Source organism: Pongo pygmaeus, chromosome 1, assembly GCF_028885625.2.
Source record: "Pongo pygmaeus isolate AG05252 chromosome 1, NHGRI_mPonPyg2-v2.0_pri, whole genome shotgun sequence".
NCBI lineage: Eukaryota > Metazoa > Chordata > Mammalia > Primates > Hominidae > Pongo > Pongo pygmaeus.
Genome location: NC_072373.2, coordinates 156,821,704 through 156,840,022, shown reverse-complemented (window position 1 = coordinate 156,840,022; position 18,319 = coordinate 156,821,704).

Here is an 18,319-nt window from a genome sequence, read left to right as displayed (position 1 = left end):
ATTGCTCAGGAGATGAATAATGGGATTCATTACTATGACCCATTGAAATCTAACATAACCCAAGGTAATCCCTTGCTGTTGAGCAGCTTAGAGACTGAGGAGAGTAACTCAGCCTCACTTAAGTGATTTCTTATCCTGCCACTGAAGCTACCAACCAAAGGCTATTTTGTCCCTACAAATAGAGGTGTATCTATGTTTATTGATATAGGGGACAGAAGCATATTCTTTGCATATTCAAATGACCTTGTTTTAGCTCTTTTTCATTCCTGTGATGCCAAAGTGTTTATCTTGCATACCGTAAAAATAGACTTGATCAATATTCTACAATATAAATAACTACATATTTTGCTTTTGTTACTGTGTCGAAATAGTCATATAAATGATAGATGTAAATCTAATGTTAGATTATCAATTAAGACAAACTTTTTATGTTTTTTACCTTATTGTACAATAGTCCCCCCTTATCCACAAGGGTGTTCCAAAACCCCTAGGGAATGCTTGAAACCTAGGATAGTACCAAACCAATTGCAGTCAATCAGAACATATTTTTGTTCATGTATTCCACCCACAAATTTAAAGCCTTTTCTTTCTAAACTAAGCACTTATGATACACTGTGGCAGTAACTTTATCACTTTGAGATGCAATAGCAAAACTAGCACAAATTTCTTTTTCCTTTTTCACAATTCACAAAGAGAAGATTTGTTCCTATAGCAAATCTTAGCAACTTCAGCATATGATTATTTTTCTTTATTAAGAGAACTTTCACCTTTTCACTTAAAGGAAGCATTTTATGGCTTCTCTTTGGCATATCTGAATTGCCACCATCACCACCCTTAAACTTTGAGACCATTATTGAGCAAAACAAGGGTTACTTGAACATAAGCCCTGCAATACTTCCACAGTGAATCTGATAACCAAGATGGCTACTAAGGGACTAATGGTTGGGGAGTTGTAGACAGCGTGGAGACGCTGGACAAAGGAATGATGCATGGCCCAGGTGAGATTTCATGATGCTACCAGAGTGTGTACAATATAAAACTTATGAATGATTTATTCCTGGAATTTTTCATGTAATATTCTGAAACCTCAGAAAGTAAAACCTCAGATAAGGGGAACTATACAGTTAGATCTTGAATAACCATCTTTTGATTCAACATCATTTCCTTATAACGTTGATGACAAAAGAAAATTGATTCCCAGTAGGCCCACTGTCTGTCTGGAGTTTACATGTTCACCCTATGTCTGCGTAGGTTTTCTCAGAGCACTTCAAAGCTGTGCATGAGAGCTGAATTGGCACGTATAAATGATCCGTGTGAGTGAGCCAGCATGTCTGGTTCCCAACTGGTTCCCCAAACTGCTGGGATGGGCTTTGGCAATCTGAGACCCTGGAATAATTAGGTAAATAATACCTTACTTGTTTTTATTAATCTTTGTTAAATATATATATAGATCACATTTATTTGAATATTTAATATTAGAAGTGTTTTCATCCTTATGTAAAAGTGTGGTGATCATTTGTGATCAGAAATATGCCATAGGAACTTAACTCTTGTTTATATCAGTTAGCCTATGATAAATTAGTTTAATTATAGGTGTTTTGCTTAAAGTGGCAGTTTCCAAGGCAACATTGAGAACTTACTGTACACGCAAAATAAAATTTACTGTAAAAAATATAAATTCAAAACTTTGAGGCCACATTTTCTTTATAATATGGAAGATTCAGACAGATTGTTTCTATAGCAGGTTTTATCAAACAATGAAAAAAATTATAATCTAAGAAATTTTTTCAGATAAAAGAGAAGGAAGCTTCACATGCCTTTATTTTTATTTTTTTATTTTTTTAAATGAGGCTAGTGTAATACTGTTACAAACATCAAACCAGTAAGATGGAATAAATTTTAAAAACACCTGTAGGCCAATCTTATTTACAAATATATGTAAAAATGGAATGGGGCTCAATCTGTATTCAGGAAGCCCTGATAAGGGACAACTGTCACACTTAACACAACACAAATGATATTGTGACCTCATGACATTAAAGTGATTTGTTCAAGTCCTACATATTGTAAAAGTCTGGATCAGAATCTAAAAATGCTGATATCCAATCCTAAGATTTTCAAATAAGACATCCATATTAGTCCATTTTCACACTGCTGATAAAGACATACCTGAAACTGGGAAGAAAAAGAGGTTTAATTGGACTTACAGTTCCACATAGCTGGGGAGGCCTCAGAATCATGGTGGGAAGCAACAGGCACTTCTTACATGGTGACAATAAGAGAAAAATTAGGAGGAAGCAAAAGCAGAAATCCCTGATAAACCCATCACATCTCATGAGAATTAATCACTATCAAGAGAATAGCACTGGAAAGACTGGTCCCCATGATGAAATTTCCTCCCCCTGGGTCCCTCCCACAACACGTGGGCATTCTGGGAGATACAATTCAAGTTGAGATTTGATGGGAACACAGCCAAATTATATCACCACCTTTTTCTATTTTATGATTGGATCAGTTAGGATAATATCTGCTGCTATCACAAACCAACTCACAAACTGAAAGATTTACCCCAATTAAACTTGATTGTTGCTCTCCTACACCAAGAAATACTGATAGGTTTCCACCTGGGTATCGAGGCCCACTGACACCATGCAGTATGTGGCTCTCCCATTCTCTAGGGCCTACTTTGAGTGCTCTGCAGTCAGCTGAGAGAAAGAGAAACAGGTAAGAAATCTCATCTTCTTCCTTATTCTAACAAATGTAATACTAATTACTACATTCATATTCCATTACTGAAAAGTGGTCAAATGATTTCGTGGGTCCCAGAATGGGGTCTAGAATATGGAGTCCCTAAAATATCCATAAAGTTTGTAGTGAAGTACTAACTATCTCTTTATTTAGATGTATGCACAGCAGTCCAGTTTACACCTGGTGCCCTGTTTTAATCTATTTATTTTCATCCAATCCAGGATACTTTTAGTGTTGCTGTTTTCAAAAGTGTCCTGCTTTGAATGATAGATTATAGGATCACCCTGTGCCTTGTCACAATGCTCTTGGACAATTGCAAGAGGTTTTTTTGTTTGTCTTTAATACATAAAAAGCAAATAAATATGCCAACATCATAGTGTTTTGCTGTAGTTATCAATCAACATTCTGTTGAATGTGCCTAGGCTGTAGAAAATCTTTAACACCTCTGATAATCCAGAATGATCCATTTTTGAATATTTTTCCAGACACATTTAAAAAATGATAATTTTTGAATAAAATTATATATGAGAAATTTATTCAAAATAGCATTATGGTTGTTTTTCACCCTACATAATATAAATTTAAACAATTTCTACACGGGTTATTGGAACATAGCCAGATGTTCCAAGGCATGGTGAATCTTTTACGAACATTATGGAGGAAAATTTAACTATTCAGTAAAAATATGCTTAAAAGGAAGAAGACAACCAAGGCGCTCTGTTGCCTGAAGGCAAAAGAATTGGATATATGTCCCTTTAAAGTCTCTTTCAGTCGCTTAGTACAATAATAAATTCCCCTGCAGAGTATAACTTGAGTATATAAAAATGTTCAAAAATGACATGATAAAGCAAGTGAAAATGTAGTAATAGACCCTTTAAGCAATATTATGCACTGTCTCTTGAATACTAGCATTCTGTGATATCATGTAAGATTTGCTTATGAAATCTATCTGAGAAACAGAACATAACATGACAAAGTGTTGAGTTCTCAGAGTAAAGGCAATATTCTCTCTCTTGAAATATAATGAAGACTACACTTCATTAAAGTGTAATTGTCAACTTGGGGAAACAATACAGCTTTGCTATGTCAAAATAACCCAAACGAATAGAACAGAACATGAATTTTAAAAAATCTTGGCACAGAAGCATGTATATTTAATAAGATGTCTTTTATCATGGCTTTTCATAATGAAAAAATATTAAATATGAACGTGGTAGATACTACTCATTGTGTTTTTCTACCAATCTGTCCACCCTTACCATAATACCCTCATTGCCCCTCATCCTCACTTCAAATATAAAATAAACATAGTTGTTAGATGTCAGTGTCACAGTGAAGATTGTATAAAATCTTAAATGCTTTTCAGCTCTGAAATAACAGCCTGACCAGTGCATTCTGAGCTGAAATTCTTAAATGTAGTTTTCAATGGCAAATGTTCTAAAACCTTCCCAATACTGACTCATGCCACAAAAAAAGAAAAACAAGAAGAAATAGGTATCTTAATTTTTTTTATAGAAAATATCAAAAGTTTTTTTTAGTTTTAATGTCTTGCTGAATTGAATAACTGGACACTTTTGAATGCTCTCAAATTCTCACATTTCAAAGTTTTATGAATTGTCCTTTGGAGATTACTGTCCATTATACACACCTTCATTAACTAAGATGTCACTAATCATTCTTTGAAAAATGCAAATATTGATTAGAAATAATTTTTATGTATTTCTTTAAAATATGTTATTGGTAACATACAAAGCAATATAGATGAAATGATTTTAGTACAGACAGTCCCCAACTTCCAGTGGCACCACTTATGATTTTTTGACTCTAGTATTGTGTGAAAGCAATACAGCTTTCGGTAAGAACCGTATTTCAAGTACCAAAAACAACCATTCTGTTTTTCAGTAAGAACCATATTTTGAGTACCAGAAACAACCATTCTGTTTTTCAATTTCAAAAAAATCAATAAATTACATGAAAGGTTAACACCTAATTATAAAATAGGGTTTGTGTTTGATGATTCTGTCCAACTGCAGATTAGTGTAAGTGTTCTGGGCCTGTTTAACATCGGCTAGGCTAAGCTATGACGTTTAGTATGTCAGGTGTATTAAACACATTTTCAACGTGATATTTCCAACTTACAATATGTTTATCTGGATGTAAGCCTATTGTAAATCAAGCAGAATTTGCAATTTAATTGATGTATAACAAATAAAGTTATAGAGAAATGGTCCTAAGGATTATTACATCCACCCACTAATTTTTTAAATCACTTAAGGCACAAGATTAAGTAAGTTTCCATAATTACTCCAAAATTTGGTGGCAGAGCTGGAACTGGTATTATATCCTTTAAATATTTATTATTTACTATGTGTGTAGCACTTTGTTATATTATTTCTTTTATCAATGCTAAATGATAGAGTGATCATTAACATTTCCATTTGGCAGATCAGGAGAATGCGACATTGGCTTAAGCAATCTGAGCAGTTTGGAAATATAGTGTGACATGTGTAATTTATAGATCATGTAAAGGATATCTCCTTTCAGTTATTTGCTTCGTGTTTTATCAGTGACCTACTGTGGCAGGCCAGGTCTCACTAACGCAGGCCTCTGTAACAACTGTTTCAGCACTGACTGAGTGGTTAAGTTAAATATTAAAAGCTGAGAGAGACAGTGACCTTTTACAAACGCTGGGATATAACAAAAGCCCCCCAAGAGTTTTGCCCAGGACTTTGCTGGGCCTTGGAGCCTTCATCACAAGATAATGGAGGAATTCTTAACAGGACCCATTTGGATTAAACAAGTTTATTGGGGGTCTGAAGGGACTCCCCAAACCTCCATGATTTTGCAGGAGACAAGATAAGGGTATTCACCCCAGCATCTGGACCCATTTAGATTAAGTAAATTTACTGAGGCTCCAGAGGAAGGTCTTCAGGACTCTTATCTTAGTTATAGATTAGAATAATTTAATCACTTACATCTTTAGATGAATGCACACTTACATGTAGACATATAGATTAAAAGGTACATAAGCGCTGGTAAACGTTGTAATTTTGAGTTGGTCTGGTGATAATTTCCATGCCTTCTCCTGTACCTGGTTACAGAAATAAACTCCCTTCTTTTTCAGTTTATCTTCATCTTGTTATTTGGCCACGAGGAAAAGCAGCCCAACCCTCGATTTGGTTGGGAACACTACTACACTGGCAAGCGTATTTTTTTCCTAAAATTTCTAAATGTGTTTGCTGGATCATTGTGCTACTTTGCTCAAAGACAGGCTGTTTTATTTAGAGATAAACAGCATTGTGTATATCACCTTTATTTAAATAATCTGAAATGTTCAATATGTTTATGGGAAACACAACGTGAACATTTAAATATGTTTATTCATTGTATTTTTGTTCCAATCTGTCCACTTTTTGATAAGTGTTTTTGAATAAATGCACCAATAAGGATGTAAATAAGAGACATTTTTTGAATAAATGCACCAATGAGGATGATACAATACTAAACCAAAAGAATGTAAGATGTGTCCATTTGCAAACAACAACCATCTCCTAGAGTCTTTTTTGAGTATAATGCGCTGTCTACAAATCATTTTGCATAGGGCTGATGATTACTATGACCTTCTTGCTCCTCTTAGAGTAAAGGATATTTGTGAGAAAAAGACCAACAGATATTTTGCCTTGGAGTAAATGACAACAGAAGGCAGAGAGAAGTGACTGACCAAACCTTCAGAGTAAGTTAACACCTTTGTTGTTGTTGTTGTTGTTGTTAGCTCACATGCTCATTTACTACTCTAATTCAGTAGTTCTTAAACTTGAGCAAGCATCAGAATCACCTGGAGGGTTTGTTTAAACACCATCTTCTGGGTCCCAGTTCCAGAGTTTCTGAGATGGTAGGTCTGAGTGGGGCCTGAGGATTTACAATTCTACATGTTTAGGTAATGCTGACATAGTTGCTTTAGGTACCACTTTTTCAGAAACCCCGACTTAATTGCTTACTTGCTCAACCTAATTGTTGAATGAGATGTAGCAAGCAATAAGTGGTTTCTGCTTTTCCCGGTTGCCCCTTCTGAGTGACATCTTTGGACCAGGTGTTTGATAATTCAGATTCTAAATTTTACAACTACTGCTATAAGACCTACAACCATAAGATCTACAACCATAAGATCTGTGCTCTTTTCACTGAATCATGTATTTATTTTTGAAAAACAGGTATCATTAGAGCTTCACTCAACATTTTGTAATAATTTAGTGAAAGAATAAGAGAAGTCAAATTTCCAGAATGTTGTCTGAGAATAAGGAATGGTTATGGCCAGTATGTATCTATTTTTCACAGTTCTGGAGGCTCAGAAGTCGAAGATCAAGGTGTCCACAGAATCATTCTCTGAGGTGGGTCCTCTTTTGGTTTGCCACAGCCTCCTTCTTGGTGTATCTTCACATAGTGGAGACAAAGGGACGGCAAGCTCTCTGATCTCTTCTTCTAAGAGTGCTAATTATCTTATGGAGAATTCACCCGCATGACCTCGTCTAAACCTAATTACCTCCTAGAGACCCCACCTCCAAATGTCATCAAATTGGAAATTAAAGCATCAACATACAAATTTTGGGGGAACAAAATTCAGTCCATAGCACCTCATATCCAATTTCTCATATTATTAACAACTTAGACTGATACGGTACTTTTGTCACAATATTGCTATATCATTATCAACTAAAATTCATAATTTATTAATTTATCTGTTTTTTATAAAATATTCTTTTTCTATACCAAAATCCCATTCATGGCATCACATTAAATTTAGTCATCATGGCTCATTGGGTTCCTCTTGGCTCTGACAGTTTCTCAGACGTTTATTATTTTGATGACCTTGACGGTTGTCTGAGGCATACTGTATTTTGTAGAATGTTTCTCAACTGCAGTTTAACTGCAGTTCTTGGTATATTTTGGATACCAGTCCTTTATCAGATATTTGATTTACAAAGATTTTTCTCCCAATCTAGACTCTTTTGTTCTTTTGTTTTGTTTTGTTTTGTTTTGTTTTGAGATAGGTTCTCCTATGTTGCCCAGGCTGGAGATCAATTGCTATTAATAGGCATGCTCTTAGTGCATTACAGCCTGGAACTCTTGGCCTCAAGTGATCCTCCTACTTCAGCCTCCCTAGTAGCTGGGACTAGAGGTACATGCTACTAGATGAAAATTAGAAGTTCTAAAAATAAGTCCAATTATCAAATTTTTTCTTTCACGGATCATGTTTTTGGTGCTGTATCTAAAAAGGCATCAACATAATTAAGGTAATTTAGATTTTCCCAGATGCTAACCTTGAGGAGTCTTTGTAGTTTTGTATTTTCCATTTATCTGTATGTTCTATTTTTACTTAAATTTTGTGTAAAGTGAAAACTCTGTGTCTAGGCGTGGTTTTTTTTGGTTCTCTTCCTCTCCTTCCTCCTCCTCCTCGTCCTTCTTCTTCTTTCTTCTTTCTTCTTCCTTTTTCCTCTTTTCTTCTTCCTCCTCTTCTTCCTTCTTCCTCCTTCTTCTTTTCCTCCCCCCTCCTCCTCCTTCTTCCTCCTGCTCCTCCTGCTACCCCTCCTCTTCCTCCTCTTTCTCTTCTTCTTCTACCTTCTTCCTTCTTTCCTCCTCCTCCCCTCCTCCTTCTTCTTCCTTCTCCTCTTCTTCTCCTCCTCCTCCTTCTCCTCTTCCTCTTTCTTCTTCTCCTTCTTCCCCTTCTTCTTCTCCTTTTTTTCTCCTTCTTCTTCCTTCTGCTTCTCCTTGTCCTCCTCCTCCTTCTTCTTCTTCTTTGCATGTGGATGTCTGATTTTTCTAGCACAATTTTCTAGCACTTTAACAAGACCAGCCTTTCCACATTTAAATTCCATGGAGCCTTTGTCAAAAATCAGTTGACTACATTGGTATGGGTCTGGTGGATCTGTTTCCAGGCTTTTTGCTCTTCCTGGAGTGGCTATTCTTTCATCAATACCATGCTGTCCTGTGTACTACAGTTTTATGGTAAGTCTTGAAATCTAATAAAGTCAGTCATCTAACTGTTCTTCAGTATTGTGTTGGCTCTCCTAGTTCTTTGTCTCTTTACATAAATTTTAAAATCAGTTTGTTGATATTTACAAAATAATTTTCTGGCCTTTTGATAGAGATTGTGTTGAATCTACAGACAAAGTTATGAATAACTGACATCTTAAGAGCATTGAATTGTACAATTCACGAACATAAAATATATTTCCAGTTATTTAGTTAATTTTAAAATAAATTTTAATCACGTTTTATAGTTTTCTGATACAGATATTGTACATATTTTGTTAGATTTATACTTGAGTATTTCATTTTGTGTAATATTGTAAAATAATCATTTTTATTTCAAATTCTGATGATTTGCGGCTTGTATATAAAGCGAAATTGACTACAGTATACTGACTTTGCCTCCTATGACCTTCCTATAATCACTCATTACTTCCAGAAATTTTTGTAGAATCTTTTGTATAGACTCTGCAGACAGTAATATAACCTCTGAATGAAGGCAATTTTATTTATTCATGTACAATCAATATACAGTTTGTTTTTTGAACTTGCTAGGACTTCCTTGTATAGGAATGGTGAGATAAAACATTTTTGCCTTGTTCCTGATCTTAGGGGGCATATATTCAGCCTCTCATGATTAAGTATGCTAGTATCAATATATGTTTTTGTAGATTTTCTTTATGAAGTTGAAGATATTCCCTTTTAGTCTTAATTTGCTAGAATTGTTATCATGGAAGGGTGTTGGAATTTTTTCAAAAGCTTTTCTGCATCATTATGATATTTCTTTTTTCTGTCTGAAAATTAGATTAGATGTACTACACTGTTTGACTTTCTAACACTGAATCAGACTTGCATACCTGAAAAAAAAATGAGTTGAAGACATCTTTTACCTCACTCTTCCCACTTGAAAGTCCCAAATAAATGTTAGATGAGTAAGTTGTAATTTATAAATTCCCTAACTTAAAACCTACTGGGCTTTGATATCTATTTCTCTCTTCTTGAGAGGTCCTCAAACCCAACTTTTAAGTTACCTAAACCTGGAAAATTCTCTCAGAACAAAATAAGTGTTTAACTGTTCAATTCTTAGTTACTCATCTAGTTTTATGCTTTATTTAACATTTCTAGCACTAAAAAAAATTTAAAAATTCTTAAGATCGAATTTTCCTAATGTGTACTATAGCTCTGTTTTTTCCAACAGAATATTTGATCTGAGTAACCTTACCTAGCATATTTCCCCTCAATGTAGGTGTTTTTATTTTAAAATAATGCATTTAGAGAGTGACATTTTTATTTTCAAAAATAAACAAAAATAAAAGATAAATCGAATCCACTGATAGTCTCATGTTCCCATTACTTAAATATAGCTTTATTGTTTTTCCCTTTTTACCTCCTAGTATCTTTTCCTAAGGATTTCTTTACACAGTTGTAATCAGTTTTCACAATTAATACTGTATTTGAAATATTTTTCATGCTACTTCTTTTTCATAAACTTCATTTTATATGGCTGCTTGATGACTGGGAGCAAACCTTTTGCATCTACCCTGATGTTGAACACAGATATACATATTACACATTCAGTAATGTTGTCAACTTTAATGAAAGTACAGGCATTTTAAGGAGCAAAGCTTTCTTGGATATTTATTTAGTTCTTTTTGCCATACCGCCTAACATAGTAATGTAGTCAAAGGCCGACATTTAATAAACAATTGTTAATTTGGCCGGGCACGGTGGCTCGCGACTGTAATCCCAACACTTTGGGAGGCCGAGGCAGGTGGATCACTTGAGGCTAGGAGTTTGAGACCAGCCTGGCCAACATGGTGAAACCCCATCTCTACTAAAAATACAAAAATTAGCTGGGCATGGCAGCAGGCCCCTGTAATCCCAGCTACTCCAGAGGCTGAGGCAGGAGGATTGCTTGAACCATGGAGGTGGAGGTTGCAGTGAGCTGAGATCATGCCACTGCACTCCAGCCTGGGCAATAGAGCAAGACTCTGTCTCAAAAAAAAAAAAAAACATAAAGTAAATTAAAAAAAAAATGAATTGCTAAATGAAATGCTGTAAGGAGTTAGAGTCCTGTTACTGAGAACCACAACAGAGAAGGGGGTGTGGTATATGTAAATGCGTTCTAGTCCTACTCCCAGATCTTTGTTGTAGTCAGTCTAGGAGAATAACAAATATCCAAACAATGGATTTAGTACTTCACATCTGTACTCCAAGATAAGGGATATTCACATCTTAAGTATCTATCTGCCCTTACCTTTGCCTTCTTATTTGTAGTTCTCAATACAATAGCCAGAATCATCCTCTTAAAAGTTCAATTTGATTATGTCATTCTTCTCTTTATGACCTACAATAACTTTCCATCTCAGAGTAAAAGTCAAATTCCTTAAAGTGGTTTATCAGGCTGTCTTAGTCAGCTCAGGCTGCTGGAGAAGAATACCATATACTAAGTGGCTTAAACAACTGACATTTATTTCTCAGTTATGGAGGCTTGGAAACCGCAAATCAAGATGCTGGCTAGTGCGTGTGGTGGTTCATGCCTGTAATCCCAGCATTTTGGGAAGCCAAAGCGGGTGAATCATTCGAGGCCAGGAGTTAGAGAACAGCCTGGCTAACATGGTGAAACCCCATCTCTACTAAAAACACAAAAATTAGCCAGGTGTGGTGGGTCATGCCTGTAATCCCAACTACTCAGGAGGCTGAGGGATGAGAATAGCTTGAACCTGAGAGGCAGAGGTTGCAGAGAGAGACTGTCTCAAAAAAAAAAAAGGAAAAAAGAAGATGATGCTGGCTGGCTGATTTAGGTTTATGTAAGTACTCTTTTCCTGGTTTTGCAGATAGCCACATTCTTGCTGTGTTCTCATGTGACTTCTCTTTTCTTATAAGGGCATTAATCACATCATGAGGGAGCCACCCTCATGACCTAATTACTTCCCAAAGGCTCACATCTCAAACTATCATCACATTGGGGATTGAGGATAACATGAGGACCTCTTGCCATGTAAAATTTTGGGGGACACATTCAGTCCACAGCAAAGGCATTATGTCATCTAGTTATGTTGCCTCTCTGACCTCTTCTTCTTCCACTGTATTTTGATTGCTCTGGTTCACCCACATGGGCCTTTCCTCATTCCTTAAACACACTCTTCTATCTCAGAAACTTGGCATTTGCTATTTCCTCAACCAGGAAACATCTTTGCCCAGGTATCATATTTTCTCCTTTGCTCAAATCCTTCATGTCTGTTCAAATATTCTCTCTTTTGCGGTGTCTTCCCTCTCTTCAAACCCCTTTACTACTTCATTGCTTCCTTAGTCCTCAAAAAAACAAACAACCCCATCAAAAAGTGGGTGAAGGATATGAACAGACACTTCTCAAAAGAAGACATTTATGCAGCCAAAAGACACATGAAAAAATGCTCATCATCACTGGCCATCAGAGAAATGCAAATCAAAAGCACAATGAGATACCATCTCACACCAGTTAGAATGGCGATCATTAAAAAGTCAGGAAACAACAGGTGCTGGAGAGGATGTGTAGAAATAGGAACACTTTTACACTGTTGGTGGGACTGTAAACTAGTTCAACCATTGTGGAAGTCAGTGTGGCGATTCCTCAGGGATCTAGAACTAGAAATACCATTTGACCCAGCCATCCCATTACTGGGTATATACCCAAAGGACTATAAATCATGCTGCTATAAAGACACATGCACACGTATGTTTATTACGGCACTATTCACAATAGCAAAGACTTGGAACCAACCCAAATGTCCAACAATGATAGACTGGATTAAGAAAATGTGGCACATATACACCATAGAATACAATGCAGCCATAAAAAATGATGAGTTCGTGTCCTTTGTAGGGACATGGATGAAATTGGAAATCATCATTCTCAGTAAACTATCGCAAGGACAAAAAACCAAACACTGCATGTTCTCACTCATAGATGGGAAATGAACAATGAGAACACATGGACACAGGAAGGGGAACATCACACTCTGGGGACTGTTGTGGGGTGGGGGGAGGGGGGAGGGATAGCATTAGGAGATATACCTAATGCTAAATGGCAAGTTAATGGGTGCAGCACACCAGCATGGTGCATGTATACATATGTAACTAACCTGCACATTGTGCACATGTATCCTAAAACTTAAAGTATAATAAAAAAAAACTGGATATTGTATATATTTGTCAATTTTGGATTAATTTTGGATTAGCTTTTTCCAAACTAAATATAAGCTTCTTGAGTGTTAGACATTTATCTGTCTTGTTCGCTAATACGAACTTCATCACCTAGCAGCTGGAATACTGAACTGCTCAGTAAATATTTGTTAAAGATGTAATCAATGAATGCTGAATATTATGTCTACCAAGTAGTCAGTGTTTTTATTACACCATAGTTCTCCTTAATATCTTGATCACCTTTGCAAAATAGTATTAGCACAATGTTATAGAAAATAAAATCAACAAGTTAAGGATCTTGCTCAAGGCAACACTAAAAAATAATAATAGTGATAACAATTAGCAAGTGTAATCTTCACATCATGGACTTTCTCTTTCCAATGCCCAAATTCTTTTCTTTGTATCATGCTGAGATATAAATTAAATACAAAGAATTTAACAATTTTATGATAATTTTACAATCTAATTTAATGTTGGATTTTGGTCTTTATTTGTCATTGTTACAAAAGAACAATCCTATGGCTAAAGATCTTGAAACCCACACAGTACATTACAGTAGAAGATAAAAATCTTTGAAATTCAAAGGAAGATAACTTCTTTGCAACTCAATTTGTTTCTCTATAATACTAGAATAACAATACCTTGCTGAGATGAAGCCACTATACTCTGACTTTTCAGGCCTCAACTTTGACATTTGCTGTTTAGCAGTAGAGTGTGCTTCCTATTCTGATATGCATGCCTTAAGGTTTATTTGTTAATAAGTAGCCCCTCCCACAAACATTTACTGCGAATGAATTAGTCAACCTGTATGATGCTAGAATTCATGGGAAATATCTCAGGAACAAAATTACTAACAGGACCAAAACTCTAAAAGCTGTTATTGTAAATTTATGTCACATCTTTTGTGGACTGTCACTTTTTGCTATGCTTCTCAAATAATCTAGATGTATTGATTTTTTTTCCTGAAATAATTAAGAAATCTGAACTTAGGGATAGATTTAGTTTTTAATCTCTATTCTCACAGCAGTGATGGACTGAAAAAAAGTTTAAAATAAAATAATTTGTAGTTCTCGCTAGATGATGATATCATGACTGCCTTGGCTGTCCATAAGGCTATGGCTTGAAGTTTAGTTGGTAGTAAAAACAGGTTCTTGATGTTCCCGCCACACAGTTGTTGAATATAATATATTACTAGATTCTGAATTTGACTCAATTTAATTTAATTAAAAACTATTTGTTAAGTTTTTAATCTTTGTCAGGTATTTTGTTAGGTGCCTTTAGAATCATGTGTCAGTAGAATGGAAGAGAGAAACGTTGACTGATCCATACAGAAATCAAATCAAATGAAAGCTTTAGTCCTGTTTGTACTCGTATTGTAACCAATGAGAACCCCAAAACATTTGGTTACAACTCTTGACTAACCTTAGAGGGATGCCCTGACTCCACCATCACTCTGGCTATTTGGCTCCACACAATTACTATAAAATTACTGACACAAATCAGTAAGTGTACAAAGTTATCAGTAGCCAGTAAGAATATTCAAAGTTTGGGGTAAAAAGCAGAAGGCATACTTAATTCAGCTGCCAAAATAAAAGTTTGAAAAGTGTTGAACTGGAGGACAAAGTGTTTTGTTTTAAATTCCATTATTAAAACCACATGATCTCAAAGTATTCATATATCTTTCTACTTAATGTGACTTCTTTTTATTTAGATTAGCTTCTTGACTGATTCTGCACCCTCTTGGGAGAGGATCTAAGTATTTGATAAGCAGAATGAGAAATTCAATTATTGCTATGGTAAATTTATCTTCAATTTGACATTTACCATCAATTGAATATTTTCACTGAATTGGGGAGTCCATTATTCATCTCTTTTTTTCAAATTATCCATGTCTCCGTAGTTATCTTTTACTGTTAACAAGACAGTTTTCAAAGCTTAGACAACTAGCATAGAAGTTTTCTCCAGGAAGTTAACTTGTCTGACTCTGAGTATCTTCATATTTATAATAGACATAATATTTAGCTTATAATACTTTTAAAGGCAAAATAAGATTATATATAAGAGGAAGCGCTTTATAAAAATAAAAATGTATTACAAAATTAAATTTATTCTCCATGGATGGGGTATTATTTGAATTTTTATACAATTCTAATAATTAGATGATTATATGACTTTGAAAATAGTTTTGGTTATTCAGAGTTAAAAATTAACGTTATAAAATATCAAAGGTTATAGGAATGAACCATGGGACAGAAAATGATTCACAAAGACAGCCAAAGAATCATAGGATGTAAAATAACTTGCCCAAGGTCACATGCTCTTTATTAGTTCATCCATCATCCAGCTAGCCAGTCAAAAAAAAATTTATTAAATACAAGAAATGCAATGATGATCAAGGTATGTCCCATGTTTTCAAGGAGGTTACAGGATCCAGGAAAGAATTCTTCCCAGAAAATAACAGTGCCTTTTCAAACCACAACTATTTAATATTAACAACAACAAAAAAGCCCTGAGGTTCTGAAACAGAGAAAGATGAGATACAACATACTGAAGCCTTCAATCTCATAACTAATTTATGGTCCCCTACTATTAAGATAATATGATTATATAGTTTTCTTTATTCATTTGGAGACTATTTTATTTAATGGAAACCACACCCTCTCTTCAACGAATTAGGAAAACCTCAAGAGCCACATGCCTTTGAACTATTTATCTCTTCAACATGATTTTTTGTTTTGTTTTCCTTGAAAACTCTAAATGACTCTATGATTGTACACAAAGATAAATAACATATATTCTTGTCCCAAACTATTCGAAATCTAACAGAGAAAATAAATGTGATACATATTTGTAATAAAATATGATATATGCAATCACATATGCTTAGCACGGGTGAATTCTACTTAAAAGAGCCAGGAAATGGTTCATATAAATGAAGAACCACTTTTAGAATAAAGTTTCAAATAAACTTTTCTGTTCATTCTGTTCAACATTCTGTTCTACTTTTAATTTGCAATTAATTTGATGAGGTAAGACTGTACTGTGGCATTTATTCAATAAAAATTGATTGACTATCCACCATTAGACAGACTCTATGATAATCACTAGGGATATAACAAAGGAAAAAGACAGTTTGTGGCTTGAAAAACCCAGTATAGCAAGGAGGTCAGACAAGAAACAAATTTATTCAAGTACAATTTGGGCCCTTACTACATATTCCAGGCTGTGCAGGCAGAGCAGCAAGAAAATAAAACAAAAATGTTAATTTTTGTGATGGAGCTTATATACATATATTTATTTATTTATTAGGGACAGGGTCTCGCTCTGTCTCCCAGGCAGGAGTGCAGATGTGGGATTTCTGATCACTGCAGCCTCGACCTCCCAGGCTCAAGCGATCTTCCTACCTCAGCTTCCTGAGTAGCTGGGTCTACAGGCATGTGCCACCATGCCATCATGCCCAGCTATTCTTTTTTTTTTTTGTGGAGACAGGGACTTGCTATGTTGCCCAAACTGGTCTCCAACTCTTGGGCTCAAGCTATCCTCCTGCCTTGGCCGCTCAAAAAGCTGGGATTACAGGTGTGAGCCACTGCGCCTGGCCAGGGAGCTTATATTCTCATAAAAGGAAACAACAAATAATTATAAATAAGAAACATACGACTTAATATAAGATGATGGGGGGTTACTAGAAAAAATATTAATATTCATGATTTGCTGTGAAATTGCAGTGAAGTAATATCAGATGGAAGAAACTGTTGATAATCATAGGCTCCCTAAGATGAGTTTTGAAAGCTAAATAAGAACTGTCTAAGAGTTAAATGAGGGAAAGGGCTCGTTAAATAGGGAGAACAGTCACCACATCATTCAATTTTCGCAGGATCCTAGAGTGGCATAGAAAGAGAGAACAAAGTTCCTGGACCTCTCATGAGGAACAAGGAAGTAGCCACAAGAATCCTAAAGCAACTGAACTGCTAGAGGCAGTGCTGTAAATAGTGACTGCCAAGGACCCACCTGACCATGGTAGGCCATGATAAGACTGTAGATATAAGTGGTGTATAGGGCAGTTACCAGGCCCAAAACCCTAGGAATGTTGTATGCCATAGCAGATTGCGGTGCAGAATAACCGCTGACCCGACATCTGTCTTAATGACATTCTCTCACATAAGATTCCTATACCAGAAATGCTAACTTTGGGAGAGGTTAGGAGAAAATAAGAACGAGTGTACAATGACTAGTCAAAAGAAGACTGAATAACCTAAAATTTGTTGAAGTGATACTTAACTGACGATTGTCATTTATTGCTATTGAGTGAAATAAAGCAATACTTTTGAAAGGAAGTTTACTTGTAGTTCAATAAAGTCTTTGAAAATTATTTTTTTCTTTTTATTACTGTTGAATTTAAATGTCTTGACAAAATGTTGTTGTGAAAATACATATTAACAAAGTTTACAGAAGTAAATGAACTATATGAAAGTAAGAAACACTAGCACAAAACTAGCTCTAAACCTATGCACTTTTACAGATGTTATTCACTAAATCAAGGCACTTTCATAGGTAGTATATATACTACTACATTCCTTGTAATAGAGAGAAAGAAAGAAAGCTCCAAAGCATTAGGAGGAAACTAAAATTTTAGCATATAAAGTTCTTTCCAGGGAGGTAAGAATATTGCAATATCAGAAAATTAACAAAATAACATTGAGGTTGAAACATACTTCCAATATGTTATCATTTTAACTTATATAATTGGTAATTTTATGTTGCTTATATTATGATATTAGAATATCAGAGAAAAAAGCAATGTAAGTTATTTTTGTTAGGTGACAAAAAGGCATCTGAAAAATCAACAATCAATAATCAGTATTTTTATACTTTTTTTCTGAGAGATAAATATTCCTTTGTATAAATATGCCACAATTTGTTTATCTGTTCTCATGGTGAAGCACAATGCTTGTTCTTATTTTTACTTTTTTCCATTATTAATATTGCTACTATAACCAAATGAGTATAAGTCATTTTGTAGACTTAAATTTTTGTTTTACTTGAGCAGATCCCTAGGAGTAGATTTGCTGGGCTATAGAATAAGTTATTTTTAAATGCATAGGAAATTGTCAGTCTTTCAAACTGTTTGTATCATTTTAACTCCTACCGGCTTTGTATGAGAGTCCATCACCCCACATCCTTACCAATAATTAGTGTAATCATTTTTTTTTATTTGGCCATTCCAGCGGGTCTACAGCGGTAAAATTGTAATTTTTGTTTGCTTTTCTCTGATAATTAAATGGTGTATATAACTTTTTCATGTGCTTGTCATACTTATATATTCTTTGGTGAATTGTTGTTAATCTTTTGCTCATATTTA